Here is a 20,231-nt window from a genome sequence, read left to right on the forward strand (position 1 = left end):
CTAGGCCAGCAGAGGAGCTGGAGGAGGAGGGGGAGGAGGTGGGAGGAGAAAGAGAGGAGGAGGTCTAAGACAAGGGCCACGGTGTAGCAGTGGGCATTGCCCTTGGAGCCTACGCCCCAAGGTTCCTGACGAATGCCGGTCCCAGTGGTGCAGTCGGCTCTGGCTGTGGAGACTCCGTGTCAGTCAGGGCCGACTTGTGCTCCACAGATGGCCAGGCCTTTCCTGCCTGGCACCTCCGGGTGAACCCGAACCTCCAACCTGTCTGTCAGCAGCTGGGGCTCACATATTCCTCAAGGGCCCAATAGCCCCCATGCTTCGATGCATGGCCCACACACACATTGTTACAGCAGCCCCCAGCCCCACCTGTGTCCTGCCGGGCCTGTGTGCAGACACCTGTTCTGGCGCACAGGTTCTCTTTCCACTTCCATCCCCTTGTCCTGTCTCCACCGGTCACTCCAGGACAATTCCAGTTAGAGAAGACTATAGGGGGTCTCCTGATCCCACCTGCTTGCAACTAACAGATGAAGAAGTCTCCCGAGGTGGGGCAACTTGTACTAGGTGTCCACCTGGGGCAGGCTCCCACCCCACCCCTCCCAGGAGACCGTGCCTGCTGCGGTGCCACCCTGGGGCTCTGGACAGCACCTTGAAAAGACCCCTCCTTCGCACCCAGCCACTGGGCCTCAGGGCCTCAGGCCTCTGCTGAGTTTCTGAACTGCCTGTTTTCCCACGAGGAGCCCTGAGCCCCAGAGAGGCTCCTTGTGGAGCTCAGCTCCCTTCAGAGGTCACAGCGACCCCACAATTCGTGTGTGTGGGAACTTCATCTCAGTCCGAGGGGAGGCTCCCGTCGGTGCTGCCCACACCAGTGTATTGAGTTGGTTCAGACCCATAGCGACCCGGGCACCACAGAGCACTCCTCTCCCCCGCCCCCCCGCCCCCGATCCTTTGCCACCTCACATTGTTCTTCTGTTTGAGCCATCATTGCAGCCACTGTGCCAAGCCATCTTGCCAAGGTCTTCCTCGTTCCCGCTGCCCCTCTCCTTTACCAAACACGATGTCCATCTCCAAGGACTGGCCTCTCCTGACAACCTGTCCCAAGTACATGAGACGAAATCTCTCCTCTAAGAAGAAATCTCACTGTTGTCTATAAGGGGCACTCTGGCCGTACTTCTTCCAAGACACGCTGGTGGGCTATTTTCCCTGGGCTGCACCAAGACACACCGCCTTGCGCGCCTGACCCCAGACCCTGCACCTGGCAAGGGAGTGCCTGCTTGCACTGGGCCTGCACTGCCCGCTCTCCACCCCTCCCTGGTCCATTGTCCCCAGTCCCCACTACACAGACTGAGTCAGAGTAGGAAGAAAGATCTGGCGATCTGTGGCTAAGAATCAGCCACAAAGGCTCATGACTCTCCATAGTCCGTGATCATGGAATGGCCACGGCTTTGTTCCACTGTGTGTGGGGTCATCATGAGTGTGTGTGGTGTGGACTCAGTGGCAGCCCACCACCACCACCATCATGAGGCCTGTGTTCACTCATTCATTCCTGTTTTCTAGTCTCAGTCTTTCAGCAAAGACGGGCACCGTTCTCAGTGCAGAAGATGCGGCTGAGAGTAGACAGGACAGCAGGCCACTGCTCTCATCCTGGCAGCCCTGCTGGGGCTGCCCCTCCCCAGACCACGACCACCAGGAGCTCAGAAGATGGAGCAGCCCTCTTAGCCGTGCCCTTGGGGCCCCTCGGAACATTCCGCTAGCCAGGGTCTCAGCACGAGGACCCCTGGCATCACAGTGGGTCCTTACTGGGCCCCCTGAGCAGTGCCCACCAAATCGGCTCAGCCTCCAAGTTCCACTAACCTGTCATCATTCCAGCTGGCCCCTGTTGATGGTGACAGGTAAGAACTGGCCCACAGCAAACTGGAGGACTGGCCCCGTGGTGGGGGTGGCAAGTAAAGGGGCTTTCTGAGGTCCTGTTCACTCCCTGAGACTCAGTTTCCCCCTCTGGACCACATGAGGCAGACGTCATGATCCCAGGCTTCTGGGAGTTTGGGAAGAGCTGGACTGAGGCCTGGGGCGGGCGCAGATGCCCTCTTGGTTTTCAAAATCTCTTCTCCTGGCTTCCGTGACTCTCAGCACAGACAGGGGACAAGGCCACGGGGCTCATGATTGCCAAGGGCTCCCATCATCCCACTGCTGCCGGAGCCCCCAGGACAGACCATTGGAAGGCCGGCAGAGGCAATTCTGCAGAGGAGGAGCCAGTGTCCCCCAGGGTCACTCATCCTGTCCCAGCCTGGAGGTACAAGAGGGGGGACTGCCTGCCTTGCTCTGAGCCGGCTTAACTCCCGTTTCCTGCTGGCTGGCAGGAACCCCAGGTAGCCGTGACTCAGGGAGAGGCACATCGTAACCTGCCCCGGGGGCCGCACCCACCGCCTACCCCACCTGGTCCAGGAAACGTGCTGCTCTCAGCAGCTCCAATAAGACTTCCATCGATTGAGAAACTTCTGGGTCCCCGGTAGGACCACCACCCCAACCTCCACTACCCCACTGTCCCCACCCAGGGCCTTCAGAGCCACCCTGCAATTGTAACCCAAACAAGCCCCTGCCACCTAGCTGTCTCGGACCCATAGAAACTCTGCCTACGTAGGGTTTCTGAGACAGCAAATCTTCACGTGGAGCGTCTGGTGGACTTGAACCAGTGACCCTTGCAGCTTGCGGCTGAACACTTTCCCCCAGGTATCTAGGACACTCTGTGGTTTGGGACAAAATAACTTGCCCAACAATGTCACCCGGAGTGAGAGGCAGAACTGGGCTTGCCAGGGCTCCAAACCGGTGCAAAGACCTGGCCTCCATGTCCCCTACCCAGAGACCCCGAGACCCTGCCCAAACAGCCAGGACCCAAACAGGTGGCAAAGGAAGCCGTGCCTGAAATAACATTTCCGCACGCACCCCCGGATGGCACCGTTTACACCCCTCCTCTCTCGCTGCCTGGTTCAGCGCCTGCCGCCCACAAAGAGTTGGAATGCACTCCGTGTTAGTGGGTCTGGGGTTTCTGGCTCCCTTGTCCTTTGCAGACGACAAGGGGGAGGCTCAGAGAGGAAGTGTCTTGCCCCGGGTCACACAGGTGGCTGCTGAGAGCTTTCTCTCTGCCAGATTGTCACAGCTGGAAGTGACAAGCCAGCTTCAGGAGTCTCAGTCCCACTCCCGTCCCCACTGCTCCGGGCTGGTTCCCTGCTGCTTCAGTCCGAGGCGTCCACCCAGAGTCTATAAACACTCACCAAATGGCTCTCACACGCCACGGGTCACTTGCTCCAGTCCTGCTGCTGGGAGCCTTCCCCAGGCTCAGGGAAAGAGGGAACTTTCCCTAAGTCACCCGGGACACGGACCGGAGGGACACTTCTTTCTGCGGCCAGCCTGCTGGCCCGCACTACTGGCCAACAGAGGCAGCTGGACCAGCCCCTGCCCGCACCTACCTGGTCCAGAGGAAGACCAAGCCCGTGGGCACCTCAGCGTCCTCCTCCGTCCGTCCGTCCCAGCTGCGTGCCGTCCAGGCGGAGCTGGAGAGCCCTGGGAAACAGCTCATCTTTCAAGGGCTGGGTGGTGATGTCACCGCCCTCCCAGGCACTCCCTCCCCTCACCTCCAACCAGGCTGTGCGCTTCCACCCAGTCTAGGAGCCAGGCTGTCTGTCTGAAGCTTCTAGAACCAGGTCTGCAGAGGCCGGGGTCTGGTGGGCATGGCAGCAGCTGCCCAGGCCAGTTCTGCCTGCCCACTGAGCTCCGCCCTATTGTGTGGCCGGCTGCCCATCCGAGCCTCAGAGAGAGGCGCTTTGCAGGGGCTAATGGGTCCCGGCCACGCGTTAGCTATCCTGGGTTGGTTTCAATTCCAATGCTGTGGTTGATCTCCTTTGCCAGTAACTTCACTCTCCCAGCCTCCATTTACCGAGTTCTGAAATGGAGCCGACGGCAAGACGCAGTGTGGTGCGGCGTGACAACCGTGCCTGACCCAAGTCATGTTCACTACCGCACGCCAGGCACCGTCCAAGCACAAAACGCATCCACTCGGCCATTTCTTCCAGCCACCCAGGAGATCTGATAACCGGGTGTTAGTGCTAAGCCACTCGGCCAGCCTCTTTCTTTAAACGAGGTCGCCTCCCTCCCCAAAGAGCGCATCGTCTTTCTGTGTCAAGGAGCTGGAGCTGTCTCTCTCCGGGGCCAGCTTCGCCTGTGGACGTGCATTGGTGAAAGAGAACACTGCTGCTGGTCCTTACTTTCTCAAGACAGTTGCTTTGGGTCTGAGTGTAAACCTGGGCGTTTGCACAGGAGGTGTGTAAACAGAGGGGGGTGGCACATGGCCGGTCGGTGCCTGATTTTACTTTATGCCGCTTGTGGAGCCCTGGTGGCGGAGTGGGCGACAAGCTGGGCAGCTAACCACAAGGTCAGCGGTTTGAAGCCACCAGCCACTCTGTGGGAGAGTTAACTGAGTCTCAGGAAGCCACAGGGGAAGCCCCATCCTGTCCTAAAGGGTTATTATGAGTCAGAACTGACTCGATGGCAGTGAAGTTTTGGTTCTTGGTCCTCCACCCCCCCATGGCTGTCGGGGGCAGGCATTCAGAGCCACCCTGAAGGGGTGAGCACCTTCCTGTGACCTGTTTGCGGGCGGTGGTGACGTGTTTGTGTCCCTGAGATGCTTGGCCACCCCCGTGAGAGGCTTAGAGGGGATTTCCTCCCACTTGAACATTCAGCTCGACTTTCTCGGTCTGGCCACTGACACTTACTGACCATCCACAGCTGTGACCCTCCTGGAAAATCCAGGGACTTTCAGGCCCTTCCTTTATTTAAAAAACTTTAATCCCCTCCTGGCCCCTGCTTCAAAGGACACCGGAGGAGAGTGAGCCTGTTGATGCTGGGGGGCAGGTGGGGTGCCGGAGCCCCATCTGCTGTCCCCTTCTCCTGTAACTCCTAGAAGCACATCTCCAGCCAGCAGCTGTGTCCATTCTCATCCTTGAAGAGCCCCAGAAAAGGCTCTGGGATCCAGCTGGGGTTCACTCGGGGCTGGCCGCGTCCGCCTGGGGGAAGCCCCTCCCTGGCCAGGCTGACTCCGTGCACATATCTGCACACAGCCAGCTTGTTGTCCGTGGGGTGCGTGTGTTTCGGTGGACAGACTTCCTCAAGTCCACGGTGATAGTTACGCACATGTATGTCAACCCGATGAAGGAATGAAGGGGCGGAGTCCAGCCTGTCAATCAGGTCACAGCCCAATGACCCCGCCTGGTGGGCGTGGCCTTCTCAGGATTCTCGTCCTGCTTCCACGTCCTGTTGACAAGCCCCATGGAGCCTCGCTGAGGGCAGCCAGCCCTGGGGTGCTCCCACCACCACTGGATCCACAGGACTTTCCCCTACTGGCCCGTGGTCATCCTGTCTTTGGCATCCGTGCACGTGCTGCGTGAGTCTGAAGAGGAACGTAGGGACTGGGATTGGCAGTTCCGTACTCTTTTCCAGCTTTTCTCTGTACCTCTGTGTTTTCCGAGTGAGGTTGATGCTGACCACAGGTATAACAAAACAGGTGGGACCACACGTGTAGCATTGGTTCATTCATTTCATAAAACTAGTTTTACTTTTGAGGAAATGCTGTATTTTTATTTCGTTGTGTCTGTTCCTTCAGGAAACAAACATCTAACGCACAGAGAAAAAATGCCAACCAATCACTGATTGGCGGTGCTCAGCCTTGCACATGCTGCGACCCTTTCACACAGTTCCTCATGTTGCGGTGACCCTCCAACCATAACATTATTTATCTATTTATTTTAAAAATTAAATAATCATTGTATTAGGGGCTCATACAACTCATCACAATCTGTACATACGTCATTTGTGTCCAGCACATTAGCACGTATGTTGACTTCATCATTCTCACAACACCCGCTTTCCACTTGAGCCCTTGGTGTCAGCTCATTTTTCTCCTCCCTCCCCTCTCCCCACTCCCCCCACCCAACCCCTGATAATTTATAAATTATTGTTATTTTATCATATCTTACCCCATCCAATGTCTCCCTCACCCACTTCTCCGCTGTCTGTCCCCCAGGGAGGAGGCCATATGCAGATCTTGTCATCTGTTCCCCCTTTCTCCCTCACCTTCCCTCCACCCTCCCGCCATCGCCATCCTCTCCACTGGTCCTGGGGGGTTCATCTGTCCTGGGTTCACCGTATTTCCAGTTCCTATCTGTGCCAGTGCACATCCTCCGGTCCAGCCGGATATGTAAGCCAAAATTGGGATCATGGTCGTGGTGGGGGAGGAAGCATTTAAGAACTAGAGGAAAATTGCACATTTCATCGTTACTACATTGCACTCTGATTTGCTCCTCTCCTCCCGCATAAAATTATTTTCATTGCTACTTCATCACTGTCATTTTGCTACTGTTATGAGTCAGGTGACCCCTTGAAAGGGTCGTTCAGCCCCCACAGGGGTCTCGGCCCACAGGTTGAGAACCACTGAATCAGAGGGTGACACGTGGGCATTACTTTCAGCTTTGTGTGACACCCAGTTCCCACGAGATCCCCTATGAGTGCCAAGGTGTTTCCCCCATTGGAACAACCAATAGGAAGCTGGGACACCATGAACCAACAGACAAGGGTTATCATACTGCCCATTTTGCTTTGTGTGCCTCTTGTATATTGTTCTTATTTCAGTATTAGCTGTATGAGATGATGAACTACATTTCGGGATACCGTTGCTTTAAAGTGATCATGAGAGCATCGCACCGGCTGCTAAATTACTTGAACCCCCCATGGGCTTCAGCGTAAGGACCACTGTGAGGATGGTGCAGGGGCAGGCGGTGTTTCAGTCTGTTGGACACAGGCTCGCTATGGGTCGGAATCGACTGGACGGCATCTAACAATGGTGTCAGGCTCTGTCAGGGACATCGATTGGTCAAGAGGGGTGGTTGGCGTCTCCCATCATGAGCCGGTTTGTCATTCTAACATGTAGTATCCTGGTGGCAGGGTGGCTATGCATGGGGCTACTAACCACAAGGTCAGCACTTCGAAACTGCCAGCAGCTCCGTGGGCTAACGATGAGGCTTTGGACTCCCGTAAAGAGTTACAGTTTCGAAAACCCACAGCGACAGTTCTGGCCTGCCCTACAGCGTCACTATGAGTCGGAGTCAGCTGGGTGGCAGTGAGGGAGTGAGTGAATAGTTGGCCCACGCATGTGTGCATTAACACAAGTGGGTGTGTACATTTAACCGGTGGCTGATCTCTTTCCTCGTGAGCGCACGTGTCATGGAGTTAGCTGTGTCTGTGTACTGAGGACCAGGCAGCGGGTGGGCATGCTACATGGGTCACTGTCAGTCAGAGCTGCTGGACAGTGATGAGCACGGAGGAGGAAGACCAAGTCTTCTCATAGGGTCTGGCAAACGGACTGTGAGTGGAATAAATGTTGACGGTGGGTGCAGAGCTTTGTGGGGCTGAGTGGGGGAGAGAAGACGGAGAACAGGGAGGCCGTCCTGGTCCTGGTGAGGTGGATGGATCACACTGGGCCTCCCCAGGCAGGAAGAGTCCCCCAGCCGGCCCCTCCGCTCAACAGGCCACACTTCCTCTCTCCATCCTATGCGCTGGGGCTGCACCGCGCTGCTTGCTCACTTCCTGCCACTGGGGGCGTCTTCTGAGGCTGGGAATTCCTCAGTGAGTGAGGCTTGGAGGGCCGGTTTCCGGACCTGACTGCAGAGCTGCGGTCTTAGGGACCTGCCCCCAGCCTGGCTGAGTGCTCAAGCCACTGTAATTCCACCCTGCTGCACCGCCCCTCACCCCCCAGCTGTAAAAAGCCTAGTCTTTCTCCTGCTGGGTAGCTGATGGTTTCAAACTAATGACCTTAGAATGAGCCACCCAACTTGTGACCACTACGCTGCCAGGGCTGATACACGGTGGTTGGTACCAATGGTGGGCCCTTGGCTGCTAACTGAAAGCTCGCTGGCTCCATTCCACCTAGCAGCACCGTGGAAGAATTGCCTGGCAAACTATCTCAGTAAAGAGGATTAAAATAAACCAAACCAAACCCCCGACACAACAAAAACCCAAACCCTAAACCGAACAAAAACCTCAGACTCATCCCCGTCAAGTGGATTTCTGCTCACACAGATGTACAGACTGCTCCGTAGGGTTTCTGAGAGTGTAAATCTCTGTGGGGAGTGAAAGCCTCATCTTTCTCTCCAGGAGTGGCTGCTGGGTTTGAACCTGGAAACTGGGGTTGGAACTCGGCAGCCCGTCACTGAGTCTGCTGCGTCACCAGCCAAGAAAACCTCAGGAGCGGTTCTGCTGAGCAGTGCACGGGGCCGCCGTGATTCGGAATCCACGTGATGGGGTGGGGGTAGATATCTTTGGGGTCCGTCATCAAGGGTCTCCTCAGGGGGCTCCTGGTGACTGACTGATGTGTTTGACGTATGTCTGAGGACCTGGAAGGATACAGAGGTGCCTCCTCACCCCACTGCCCTCTCAAACCCTGTGCTTCGGGGACACACAGTGGGGAGGGGGCTGGGCACACAGTGGGGAGGGGGCTGGGCACTCATGGCCTCGCAGGCTCTACGCCTTGTCTGCTGCTCTGGGAGATTTGGACACCCTTCCCATGGGGCTTGGGTGAGAGGCACGAGTGTGGGCAAGCACTGTGTCCGCCAAGCTCGCCTCCAGCCCTGCTCTGCCACCCACAGGCTGCATGTGCTCCAGCTGGGGCCTGCTTCTAGGTGGGCAGGATGTGGCCGTCAACACAGCCATCACAGGGTACTGTGCTGCTCAGAGAATCTATAATGTCCAACTGGCACCAATCGTCTCTCCACTTGGCAGTACAGTCAGAATGCTCCTTAAAAGTGAGGATGGTAAGACTTTGTCACATGTTGCCTTGGGGGGGTGGGCACATCTGACCCCCTTTGGCTTCCATGTGGCCAAGTGACAGGGGTCAGACATGCTCCCAAGCCCCATCCTTCATCACCTATCCCGAGACCAAACCGTTCCTGGGTTCCATAATTTGTTAGAATGACTGCACAGAACCACAGACAGTACGATTCAGGGGGTTTATCAGGGGAGTGAACAGGTATCAACAGACCGTAAAGGTTGTCCTTGGTCCAGAGCCTCACGTCTTAGCCAAGCCTACCGCTGATCTCAGCCTCTTGACTTTTGCCTCGGGGACCAGGAAGCCCACCTGTCCTTCTCCCTCACGGCACAGCTCCTCTGGCTCCTTCGTCATCAGGCCACAATCTCAGGTGCCTCTGGCCATGGCCTCTTCCACTTCAGACAGAGATCTGGAACATGCCCCCTCTGATGGCTCTGGGCTTTCCCCCTCTGCCCAAGACGGCTCGTCTACATGGAGGAACGGCTTTGATGGAGATATGATTTTTGTCTTTTATCAGACCATAAACTCAAAAGCCAACTTACTGCCATCGAGTGGATGCCGACTCATAGCGACCCCATAGGACAGGGTAGAACTGCCCTTGTCCATTTGCAGGACTGTAACTATTACAGCCTCATCTTTCTACCTTGGAGCGGCTGGTGGTTTTGAACCACTGCCCTTGTGGTGAGCAGCCCAATGTATACCCACTCCGCCACCATACCCCCAGAGAAACAAAAGTCACTCCCTGTAGTAGAGCTTAAAGATACATCCCACCTTAATCCTGCAACAGAGAACTCCCTCTAAAACAGCATCACGGCACAGAGTCCAGCATGAGAATACATCACGTGAGGGATCACGGCGAGGCCAAACTCACTGCCATCGAGTCAATGCTGGCTCATCGGGAGCCCGGTGGGTTTCTCAGTCCATCACTGTTGATGGGAGGGAGTAGAAAGCCCAGTCTTTCTCCTGCGGAGCGGCTAGTGGTTTTGAACTGCCCACCAAGCCGAGTGCAGGCCAGCTCATAGCCAGTACACCACCAGGGCTAATAAGTGGCTGCATCTCACCTGTATGTTGGAAGTGTCATCAGGAGGGGACGGTCCTTGGAGAAGGACATCACACTGGGTAAAGTAGAAGGGCGGCGAAAGAGAAAGGTGTTGACTGAGATGGATTCTCACAGTGGCGGCCACCGTGGGCTCAGGGTTCCCAAGGCGAGGGAGGCTGGTGGGACATGGGGTCTCCACGAATCAGAAGGACTACGAGTTGGCAGAGTGGGTCGCACGTACCCTCTTTCCTTGGGAATATTTTTCTCAAGGTGAAATCCACCCGTTTGCCACCACACGGAGTCGAGTCATGTCAGTTGGGACATTTACCACGTTGCATGCCCATCACCCTTCTCTCATTCCTTGACGGTCCATCACCCCACAGGAGGCCCCAGACCCACTCATCAGTCACACCCCACTCTTTCCGGTCTCTTTAACTCCTGGAAACCAACCATCTGCCTTCTGTCTCCGAGGATCCCCCTGTTTGGGACGTTTCTGCTACAAGAGATCGCAGGTACATGATTACCTGTACCTACCTGGATCCTCCCATGCGGCATGGTGTCCTAAGGTTCCACGTGGTGGCACGGGTCAGAACTCCGTTTCATGTCACAAGGCTGGAATGTTCTGCCGTGTGCGGACACCGCGCTTTGTCTGTCCACTCGTCAGATGGGCTGTTTCCCGTCTTTCGGCTACTGTGTGCGTCCTGCTCTCACGGTTGCTGGGCTTCACGATCAGTCCCTGCTTTCAGTTTTTTGGGGTCTGCACCCAGGGCTCCAGACGGGCTGCCCCCCACCGTCACTCTGCATCGCGCGCCTTCCCACAGCAGCTGTGCTAGTCTGCCTTCCCTCCAGCGATGTCCTCACCCCACTCCTGCTGTCCTCTGGAAGGGTCCTATGCGCAGACCGCCATTCCGCTGGGGCAGGGAAGGACCTCTGGTCCAGGGGACGGCTGGGTGTGTACCCACTCAGTGGGCCGGACCTTCTTCACTGTGGTAGCTGCATAATCTAGTGCCAATTTGAGAGGATTAAGAGTGAAGGGGTGGAGTTTAGTCTGTCAATCAGGTGGCAGTTTGATGACCTCATTTGGACGTGCTAAGGAGATAAATAGCTTGCTTGAGGTGGGACACAGATTGACTCCCTGGGAGACACTGTCGCTGACAAGACACATGGAACTACACTAGTGCCGTGAGCTAGAAGAGCCATGTGGAGACCCCTGCCAGCACTGAGATGCTTACATTGCCACTGGATCCACAAGACTTCCCAGCCATTGGCCTGTGATCTCCATTCCTTTGGCATCATTGCATGTGTTGTGAATCTGAAGAGGACTTTATAAATTGGTATCAGATTATGGACTTGAACTGGGCTAGACTGGGATGTTTTCTCAATATTCAATTACTCTTTGATATAAAGCTCTTTCTTATACATATATGAATCTTCCTGAATTTGTTTCTCTAGTTTACCCGGACTAACACAACCACAGTCAGTATCAGCATCATCTCTGCTCCATGGTGGGAGAGAGCTTTACAGTCCAGGATGGTGCTGCAGGTGGTTCAAACCCTCCAGCTGCTCCAGGGAGGAAAGATGTGACAGTTTGCTCCGGTACAGATTTACGGCCTCGCAGACCCTCTGGGGCAGCCCTCCTCTGTCCTGGAAGGTCACCGTTGGTTGGAATTGACTCCAGAGCAGTGGGCTGAGGTGCTCTCCCACTTACTCATTTGAAGTGGAGGCACAGAGAGGTTGAACAACTTTCCAAGGGTCAACCAGCTAACAAGTGGCTCAGTTGGAGAGCAGATGGCGTTCTCCTGATCTCAGTGCTGCAATCTGCACCCCAGAGAGTTCCTGCTTCGTCCTGGACTCTGGTCCAGTGCCCAGGGGCCTGCTGTGAGTAAACTACCACTCCCCCCAACCCCCACCTCCCCTTGCTTCCCTGGGAGCTGCCTGTCAGGTGATGACTCTCCTAGAGCATGACATAGTCCCAGTTAAGTGCTCGGTGTTCCGCAGGAGACAGAGGTGCTGTGGGCACGTGGCATTCTGGGTTACATTCTCTGCTGGGTGACATCACTGACCTCTGAGCAGCTCCCCTCTGTCCACCTTCAGGCCTGTTTCCCAGCCCCCTCCCACTGCTCCCTGGCCAGGTAGCTCATCTTAGGCCCCTGAGGTCAGCCCCAGTGTCCCCCACAGAGCATAGTCATATATGCTTCTGCAGGGGAGAGGGGACCTGACTGGTGTTGGCCAGGACCTACCCCTAGATTCGGATCCAGGTCTCACATCACTACTAGGGACCTAGAGGCTCTTTGAGGCCGGTGCTCACGGCTCCAAGGCCACCACCTACCCAGACCCACCTGCCTTTTTCAGTGGCCCCTCCCACCAGGGACGGATTACCCAGAAAGCACAGGCTTACTTGTGCTTCCTCACTAACCTGGAGTGAGTGAACAATCTCATGAATTTTCCCCCCACATCAGAGATTCTGTTTCTAGATCCGACTGGTCCTCATCTCCCTCCCAGCCCCACAGCCTCTCCGGACAGAATCCAAACCTCTTAAGACAGCAATTCGTCTCAGTTCTTCTTTACACACTGTCCAGCTTGTTCAGTTATTCCTCCCCTGCCTTCCCACCCACTCACCACCTGTCCAGCAAACACCCCTGAGCCTGTTCTAGTCCCAGGGTTGGTTTTGCCCCCTCAATGACAGGTCAACCCCATAGGCACCTGAGAGCAGGGGGACACCTCCATTCTCTCCTCAGAGGGTCTCCCCATGCTGTGCATCCACCCCCCACCCCGGGGATGAAGCCATTGCCCTGGACCCAATGTTCGTGCTCAACAGCCTCAAGAATGTAGGACTCTGCTCCCTTCTGTTCCTTTCTCCCAACAGTGTGATTGGCAGTTCACAGCTCAGTGCCGTCAAGAAGAGGGGTACAGGCATCACCACAACCCGCTGTCCTCCTCGTTATTGACTCCCCTGTCATGCGCCCAAGAGACCATTAATCCAGTTCTTCTCTCTATAGACGTACCTAGCCTGGAGTTCACACAGAGAAAACCATTAACAACCAAAACAACTAACAAGAATAACAACGCAAGACAGTGAAACCCGCAGTCAAGAAGAAAGCAGGGCATATTAAACACTAGGGCAAATGTCAAGGACTCATGTTGTGGGTGTTGGGTGCCATCGAGTCAGCTCTGACCCATCGTGACCCCGTGCACCACAGAAGGAAACGCATGCGGTCCTGGGCCGTCCTCACGACGGCTCCTGTGCCTGTGCCCATCGCTGCAGCCGCCGTGTCCATCCATCTCATCCAGGGCTTCCTCGTCTCCACTGCCCTTCCATTGTTCCAAGCATGACGTCCGCCTCAAGGGACTGGTCTCTCCTGACAACATCTCCAAAGTCCGTGAGACAAAGTCTTGCCATCCTTGCCTCTAAGGCGCACTCTGTCTTTCCAATACACATCGGTTTGTCCTTCTAGCAGCCCATGGTATTTTCAATATCATCCTCCAACTTCACAATTCAAATGCACCGATTCTTCTTGGGTCTTCCTATTTCAACATCCACTGTCACACGCATAGGAGGCAATGGAGAATACCACGGCTCGGGTCAGACATACCTTAGTCCTCTAGCACCGTTGCTTTTCAATACTCTAAAGAAGTCTTGTGCAGCAGATTGACCTAATGCAATACCTCTTGATCTCTTGACTGCTGCTTCCATGAGCATTGATTGTGGATCCAAGCAAGACAAAATCCTTGACAACTTCAACCTTTTCTCTGTTTATCATGATGCTACCTGTGGGTCCAGTGGTGAGGATTTTGGTCTTCCTGACAGTGAGTTGTCATCCACACTGAAGGCTGTGCTCCTTGCTCTTCATCAGCAAGTGCTCCAAGTCCTCCTCATTGTCAACACGCAAGGTCGTGTCATCTGCCTACCACAGGTTGTTATTAATCTCCCTCCAATCCTGACGCCACAATTTTCTTCATATAGTCCAGCTTCTCTGTTGATTTGCTCAGCATACAGATTGAACAAGTATGATTAGAGATGACAACCCTGACACACACCCTTCCTGATTTGAAGCCATGCAGTACTTATAAGGGAGGTCCAACGATAGGTGGTCAAGTTTAATCTGACTTCATTGGCAACAAGCCACTCCCAGGGCTTGTAGTGGCTGACGTCCCTGATGTAGATCACCAGGCCTTTCTTGCAAGGCGACTCTGGGTGGACCGAGGGTGCTACCTGCTGGCTAGAAGCTGTGTCTGTCAATCATTTACACCACCGGGATGAAAACCAACAAGCCCCCAACTCCCTACTACTGAATCGATTCCGACTCATAGTGACCCTAAGGGGCAGTGTAGAATTGCCCCATGCGGGTTTCTGAGACTTTAAATCTTCTCGGAAGTGGACAGCCTTTCTGCTTTGGAGGGGCTGTTGGGTTTGAACTTTGGCCCTTGGGGTTAGTAGCTCAATGTGTGTAGCCCAGCACACCACCCAGGATTAGCAACATCATCTTACAGAAGGGGCAGGGACCCATCCAATTGAGTGGGAGAAGAAGTGTACCCCTAACCCGACAGTACCCCTGGGGGGAAGTCTGTTGGCAGGAGGGAGATAGGAGGTCAGCGCAAGGGACTCTGACCCTCCGAGGCTCATGCTGGTCTCTCGGTGGGCCCAGAGGCTGGTCCTGAGCCAGGAAGGGTCCCTGAGAGGATGGAGTGGTGGCCACAGAAGGACTGGACTACCCCCAGGACCCCAGCTGCCCCTGTGGCTGGGGGCTCACCCTTTCTGCCCCCGGGAGGGAGAAATGGTTCTTGGTAGAGCCTGGGAGGTGTTGGGGAAGTGTGGGAACCACCCAGATCAGTGGGCGACTGCCAACACGCCCTGTTATTACTGTACCAGCTTCCACAAGGGCTGCCAGCAGTGCCCAGATGACTGGAAAATGGGAGTTAGACTTCCTCATTGCCAGAAATAGACCGAGGCCCCCCACCGGGCCAGGGGCAGGTGGCTGCCAGCCACTTGCCTTTCTGGGACCTCATTCAGGTCTCTCCCCAGACAGGGTGATTCAAGCAGTTTGGGGGTGGCCTTTCCCTTCCCCGAGGGCTCCTTTCCTGACTCCAGGGTTTACGCGGGGGCTATCCTAGAAAGTGAACAGAAGCAAATGGGAATGAACTCAAATTACAGAGACAGACACATGGCCCAGCTCCGGGAAGTAGATGCGTCCACAATAGTCGCTGCTTGGGTCAACCAGTACGACCTCTGGGTTGGGGCAGACAGCACAGGAGCAAATGGGGACACTGAGGCAGCTCTGACCTGGAGGCCATGAGGCGTGGGTAGGGGTGGGCACGAGGGGGCTTGGAGGCCGTGGAGTCAGGAGCTGCTCCCGTGTAGACATGAACGAGATGCTGCCCCGCTGGGCTCCGAGCCCGAGGCTGGGGCTACTGGGAAGCCAGACCAGTGCCCGTGCCCCAGGGACAGGGAGGTTGGAAGCATGGGTGCTGTCCTCCACAGCTTACCTGGGGGCCTGCACTGAGGGGTCCCCTGCAGGGCGCTGAGTGGTGATGCCCAGAGGGTCTTCACAGGGAAGTTAAGGATGTGAGGGTAAGACTATTCTGGATGATCTGTGTCTAGTGGGTTCGAATGACAAGCCCCACGAGGGTGTCAGGCCTGCCCCACGCCTGTCAGAGCAGGGCCGGGCTCCGAAGGGTCTCCCAGGCTGATTTTTCCCAAGTGGAAGCCCTCTCTTGAGAGCCTGTGAATGGGCTTGAACCGTCAACCTGAACTGCAGCGTAATCACGTGTGTCGTTCAGGGACTAATCCAACGCAGGTGTTCTTACAAGAGATGGAGGTCACCCCCCTGCCCCATCACCTGTGGACACCAGGTCCCCGCATGCCACCCTCCTCACCACCCCATACCCACCACACTAGCCACGTACACACACACAAATACACAGATACACACCACACCCACTCACACACCACACCCACACCCACAGACACACCCACATCCACATCCCCATACTGTCCAGGTACACTACACATACACACAGATACACCAGCATCCACACAGACCACCTATGGACACCAGGCCCCTGCCCGACACCATCCTCACCCCACATTCACTCACCCACCACTATTCCATGTACACCGCCCCCATACACACACACACACACACACACACACACACCATACATCTGGGATATAGAAAGATTTCTCCCAAGTTGCCTCCCCCAAATATATACCAAACCTAGCTGCTTGCTACACATGGCAAATGACTATACACTTGGAGGTCAACAGAAGTAGGTCAGGGGTTATTCTCCCTAAGGACTATCAGCCATCCAAGCCATGAGAATGTAAAGTCTGTCCCACCCTAAGTAGGGCCCACTCCCTTCTGATAAGGATAGTGTGAGGGAAACCAGCCCCTAACACATCATCACGGATCCGGTAGGTGCAATTGTACGGCGATAATAAGTAAAGATTATAGTAAAGTCATAGAGATCATGAGATAGAAGAGAGATTGAAATAATGGAGTCAGACACATTTCATGGTAGCATGCTAACTTCAGCCTCACTTGGTGGTCCATGTGGAGAGAGAGAGATCTTTATTGCAAACCAAGGCTTTTATATTCTCTGGGTAAGTGCAAGCCCCCTAATTACAGGTGAAGACATATGTCACAGGAAAGGGTTATGCTATAGGTAATACAGTAATGGGAGGGGGGTGATCTGGGGGTTCATACGCTATTGGAAGAGGAGGGAATAAGGGTATACATGTGACAAGATGGGCAGACCCTAGATTCAGGATTGCAGACTAACTTTGGATGTCACTGAGCAGGTTTGACCTGTTCTCTGGCTCTCCATGGAAACTATTATCAGTAGGGTGCAAACCCACCCGACAGGGACCAAACTGATGGCCACAAACCTTTAGGGAGAAGTAGCCCGTCTTCCTTAACAGCAGGGAGTGGGCCCTACTTATGGTGGGACCAGGCAGTAGTCTGCCAACTGACTGCCTTCAGGGAAGAAACGTGACAATCACTTACCATTAGCTGCAAGCAGTGTCCTAAGTCTAACATATATTTGGGGGAGACGACTTGGGAGAAATCTTTCTGTTTCCCACAGGATAGTAGTAGATTGTTTCCCTGAAGGAGAGACAGGGAGGTCAAACCCACTCAAGGGTGACCAAGGTTAGGCCGCCATCATGAATCTAGGGTCTGCCCTTGCCACATGTATACCTTTAGTCCCTCCCCTTCCTATTACATGTACACCCCTATCTTATCCTCTTCCTATTACACTTATGCCCATTGTATATCCCCTCCTATTGCTCCTATTGTCTATTGTACAACCCTTCCTGTGACGTATAACTTTACCTGTAATTAGAGGGCATGTACGCCCCCAAAGATATATAAGCCTTGGTTAGCGATAAATCGCTTGCTCTCACTCTCTCGCTCGCTCCTACCCTCCCATCTCCCACCTCCATGTGTACCACCAAGAGGAGCTGAGGGGAGCACGCTACCATGAAATGTGTCTGGCTTCTTGGTTGCTTTCTCTCCCGGCTCTTCTACGTCGCTAGGACCTTACTATTATCTTTATATATACGACCCGTACAATTGTGCTCACTGAACCCGTGATAGTGTGAGGAGCTGGCTTCCCCCGCACACCCACACTATTCCACGTGCCTCACACACAGACACACCTCCCTCTTACCCACACGATTATACATACACCCCTCGTCCTACTCTGCCACGCCATGCAAACCACACCCCAATCACACAACCCCATCTTGACCACACACATGCATGCACCTTACCCACCACCTCCTGCATACTAAACACATCTCCCCACATACACGTGGAAATGCACACTACCCTACATACAACACACACACACACACACAGAGCACTCCATAATCCCATCAGCCCACGTACACCAAGCACCCACCCACACCCATCTAAATCACATACCCATCCCACCACCCAACATATGCCACACACACACACACACACACACACACACACACACACCTGTCACCACCCTTGTTTGTCCAGCCTCCACTTGCTCAGTGACCACGCAGTCCCATCCCCTTCAGGAGAGCAAAGTCCAAGATGCCAGGGACCTTGTCTATCTCGTTCTCCAGGGACCTTGTTTATCTGGTTCTCCAGGGACCTTGTCTGTCTTGTTCTCCGGACCCTCACGCTCTTAGAACTGTGCCTGGCTGTGGACCACCCCGATGGTCTTTCTCCAACGATGATGTGGACTCCCTGCTCAGGGGCCTCCCCACAGCCCCTGCCCACCATGCTCACTGCCACCCAGAGTTCCACAGCAGATGCTGTGGTGTGGGAAACAGAAGGATTTCTCTCAAGTTGTCTCCCCCAAATATATGCCAGACTTAGCTGCTTGAGAATGACTGTACACTTGGAGGTCATTAGGAGTGGATTGGGGGTCATTCTCCCTGAGAGTTATTAGCTGTCTAGACCTCTAGACCAAGCAGACACCATTGTTTATCCCACAACAAGTAGGACCCACTCCCTTCTGATAAGGAAGGGAGTTGTCTGTTTCCTTGTAGGAGACACCAGAGAGGTCAAACCCACCCAAGGATAACCAAGGTTAGGCTGCCATCATGAATCTAGGGTCTGCCCATCTTGTCACATGTATACCCCTAGACCTTCCCATTCCTATAGGCACACCCCTAGCTCATCCCTTCCTGTTAAGCTTATACCTTCCTACAATGTGTATGCCTATTGTGCTGCCCCTTCCTGTGACATGTGATTCTGTAATCATGTCCCCCTAAAGAGATATAATGGTTGGTTAGCAATAAAGAGGAGGCTCTCTCCAGCTCCCGGGGGCCCGGGAGCTCTCTCTGGCTCTTGGGGACCTGGAGGCTCCCCGGTTCTCGGTCCCTGAGGCGGCTCCTGCTCTCATGGCCGGGTTACCCCCACGTGGACCATCAAATGGGGCTGAGGTGAACAATACTACTATGAATTGTGTCTGACTCCATTTATTCCAATCTCCCCTCCAACTCTCATGCTGTCTATGACTCTTTAATATTATATATATACATCTCAACTGTACAATGTGCTTACTGAACCCATGGGTAGTACTAGCAGTGGGGGCTGGCACCCCACTCCTCTCCAAATTTAACTTAATACTACAAATGGCACCCAATGTGGGGCAATGAGTTATACCCCATGGAACAATTGTACGGCCCCACCGGAATGTAGAGTGAATTGGAAAATTTTGTTTAGTGAGGATCCGGTGTGAGGATTGACAGATAAGTAGTGGAAATAGTGAATGAGTGTTTTAAGGAGGACAATGGGGCAAGGTGAAAGTAAACCTGAAACTTATGGTACTATATTTATTTTCTTACTAAAAAAGACAGGGTGTAAAAGTAATGAAGAGAAAGATGCAATGTTTTCTAAAAGTAGTAAAAAGGTATAATCCATGGTTCCCGGAGGAAGGAACTTTTGATCTAGAGACCTGGGAGAAGGTCATTGTTAACTTAAAGAAAGTACCCAGAGATGGGGAGAGTATCCCCTTGGAGACATGGTCTCTGTGGGTTCAAGTTAAGATGGTCTTAGTACTTTTGCAGGAGGAAAAGAGTGAGGATTATTAGTCTAGTGAGAAGTCTTGTGTGAGCTATTCAAATTTAGAAAAGGAAGCTAAAGTATGTGACTGAACAAGATTTAGGCGATGAAACTTTAGGAAAAACTGAAGCAGGGATTGATTGTTATGCAAGGCCTCTGATTCTAAAAGAAACCCCAAGGTCATAGCCTATATGTCCTCAGGGGCCTGGAGCCTCTGAAGATTTAAAGGTGATAAAGTACTAGGGGCAGTGGATTCCAAGACCCAAAGTGAGGCTATTAAGCAATCTCAGGAAGCTCCCTTGCTTTCAAAGGTAGGAAAAGCAGAGAAACAATACCAGCAAAGTAGTGAGGCACATCTAAGCTATGCAAACTTAAATCAGGTGAGAAGCAGGCAGAATGAGTTTCAGGCAGATGAGAAGATTCTATGGGTAGCTGAGAAGGTGAAGTTTGAATCAGGAGATAGCAGAGTGGAACCATCTGCCCTGCCAGAATATAGTGCAGAGAATCACAATACTATCAAGCAAGCCAGTGTGAGGAGAGGAGGTGAGATCCAAAGAAGTGCAAATAGAGAGATTTAAACTAGAAAGTGAGGCTCAGAAAGTGAGAAGCAAAGAGTTAGGGAACAGAAAAGCACCTTTGCTCTCCCTGGTGGAGAAGAATATAGCTCAAGAAGCAGATTTAGAATTCAGAATAGCTTATCCCGTTAGAATTATAGACAGGGAGCCTGACGAGCAGCACCCAGAAAGGAATCAAGAAAGGCGTTATACTGCCTTTCCCTTTA

At 53.9% G+C, this 20,231-nt stretch overlaps 1 protein-coding gene across 1 annotated transcript in view; it reads right to left on the reverse strand.

Moving 5' to 3' along the window:
• BDKRB2 (bradykinin receptor B2) overlaps positions 1-3,531 on the reverse strand; it is a 28,748-nt gene extending 25,217 nt beyond the window's left edge. The window contains exon 1 of the mRNA XM_004698784.2: positions 3,462-3,531. The gene's annotated coding sequence lies outside the window, so the exon portion shown is untranslated. The remainder of the gene's footprint in view (positions 1-3,461) is intronic.
• Between the last annotated feature and the right edge of the window lie 16,700 nt (positions 3,532-20,231).

The sequence above is a fragment of the Echinops telfairi genome, unplaced genomic scaffold (assembly GCF_000313985.2).
Source record: "Echinops telfairi isolate 266 unplaced genomic scaffold, ASM31398v2 ScPeMD7_18;HRSCAF=68, whole genome shotgun sequence".
Lineage (NCBI taxonomy): Eukaryota > Metazoa > Chordata > Mammalia > Afrosoricida > Tenrecidae > Echinops > Echinops telfairi.